General features: G+C 35.4%; 1 protein-coding gene across 1 annotated transcript in view; it reads right to left on the bottom strand.

Annotated features, from left to right (window-relative positions):
- Positions 1–299: 299 nt before the first annotated feature.
- LOC307270898 (ectonucleoside triphosphate diphosphohydrolase 6-like) overlaps positions 300–2,500 on the bottom strand; it is a 41,314-nt gene continuing 39,113 nt past the window's right edge. The window contains exon 15 of the mRNA XM_080054783.1: positions 300–2,500. This exon is cut by the window's right edge and continues 434 nt beyond it. The gene's annotated coding sequence lies outside the window, so the exon portion shown is untranslated.

A 2,500-nucleotide genomic window follows, 5' to 3' on the forward strand; every position in this document is an offset into this window, starting at 1 on the left:
GATATAAAAGCAAGAGGCAAGATCAAGGCGCAATGTTATGATGAAATAAGAGAGAAAAGTATGTCCCAATAGTATGTCTACTGCATCCTAACTAGATTCTTTTTATCGTCGGATGTAGTATGTAGAATAGAAAAAAGAAAGAGTATGCGATTCGGAACGCAACCTTAATGTCTAAATCTCAAATGGGTTCTCACACAAAAAATTGTTGTATACGTGTACACACACACACACACACACACACACACACACACACACACACACACACACACACACACACACACACACACACACACACACACACACACACACACACACACACAATCATGTTTCAATCCCCTTCTGAGGACATCACATCCTTAGACACTTTCCCCAGCACTTAAAAAAATCTACTGAAATAGTGTATTATAATTTGCATTTTGTCCCAAAAATTAAGGCAATTCTTTACAATGTTTAAACACAATTATATCAACAATATGAATACAAAATTCTCACGCGCGCACACACACACAGACACACACACACACACACACACAGACACACACACACACACACACACACACACACACACACACACACACACACACACACACACACAGAGAGTATAGGAGTGAAAACCAGAAATCCTTCAGAAAACAATCAGACTTGCTGTTGATAGAAAACAGATCAAGTAGAGTTTTGTCATGAGGTCAGAGAAGTGAACCAGTGTTCCATGTGAGGAGTGTCTGTATGAAGGAGAGACACTGCAGGCACAAACATCGCTTAACCAGAATTATTTTCAGAGATTTATGTCTGTTTAGCTTCCATGACATGTCTTCTTTCATACTAGTATAAATCAAAGGTCCAACATGTACATTCAGGTGTTTATTTGACTAAACCTTGTCTGTTTGCGTCTGTATATTTCTCCTATACAACCAACGTTAACGGACATTATCTCAACGTAAATTTTTTCCAATTCTCCAAATCTTAACTTCTAAAGCACTTACATCAACTAAACTTTCCATAATCATTCTCAGCACTATTCTGAAGGTTATTACAGAAGGCTTTGTTCATATGTTGTTCACTGTCTGATTTATGAGACATTTTCTTCTTAAAAACATCCTGAAAATGCATTTTTTAAGACCTGTACATAGAATTTTTGATTTATGTAAAAGAGCTGTATCCAAAATCCGTTCTGTATTTTTTCTTTCTTTTTTTTTCTTTTTGCAAATTCCAAAATTGTAATAGAAAAAAAATATTGTTTTAATGCCAATAATCAACTGTTCAAATCAAATGTTCTGATGATATCTATACGTTTAACATTGTAACCCATAGTCACCTGCAGTGTCTCAACTTGAATATTGAAAAAATATGAAATAAAAATGTAGTAAAGTGTCGTTTAGAAGAGTTTTTCTTGCCGTACCAAAAAGATTAAATCATTGAGGGCCACCTAGAGGGGAAAAAAACGTAATTTTCCAAGATTCTTTTAACTTTACAAGAAAAAAAATCTACATTTTTCAATAATACTTTTAATTGTAAAAGAAAAAAATATATAAAATTTCCAAGATTTGAAAAAAAAGCCCAATTTTATGTGAAAAAGTAACTTTAAAGTTGTAGAATTAGAATTTTATTTTCTTAATTACATTGTTTCCCTTCACATGGGCCTGAAACTGCCTTGTAGATTTCTGTTAAACTGCTTATATATATTTTGGCACAAACATCATTTTCATCAGATACAATAGAAAAACACCGATATACATTTTATACAAACAAAAAAAATAACAAACTAGATTTTGGCGATAAACGGATATATGTTTCCATGAGGTCACTTTGTTTCCTTCAGAGCTTCTGATTGGACGTTCAGAGATGATGTCATACCAACCGGCCAATAGCAGCTGCCGTAGTTCACCAGTTTAAACAGGTTGGAGTTAATTCATGAGGTCACTGGGACTGTGTTGTAAACGGCCTACTAAAGTCCTACTCATACTAACGTCCTACTCATACTAACGTCCTACTCATAATAACGTCCTACTTATACTAACGTCCTACTCATACTAATTTTGACATCAATTTGAGTATGTTGTGGTTGTGTATGCGAGTTTGTGTAGGCGAGAAATGCCCGTATGAGTACTTACTTCCGGGAAGATTTTGTTTATGGATCGATTGGTTACTTTTCCTACTGAACCGCTCCACAATGCATTCCCGAAAGTTAGTACTCATCCTGGCTTTTGTCGCATACACAACCACAACATACTCAAATTGACGTCAAACTTCGTATGAGTAGGAAGTTAGTATGAGTAGGACGTTAGTATGAGTAGGACGTTAGAATGAGTAGGACGTTAGCATGAGTAGGACGTTAGCATGAGTAGGACGTTATTAGGACGTTTCCAACACAGCCACAGTCACCCTGCGTTCCGAATCTCATACTTTCTTTTTTCTATTCTACATACTACATCCAACGATAAAAATAATCTAGTTAGGATGCAGTAGGCATACTATTGGGACATACTTTTACTCTTTTATT

This window comes from Ammodytes marinus (assembly GCF_949987685.1).
Source record: "Ammodytes marinus genome assembly, contig: scaffold_88, whole genome shotgun sequence".
Lineage (NCBI taxonomy): Eukaryota > Metazoa > Chordata > Actinopteri > Uranoscopiformes > Ammodytidae > Ammodytes > Ammodytes marinus.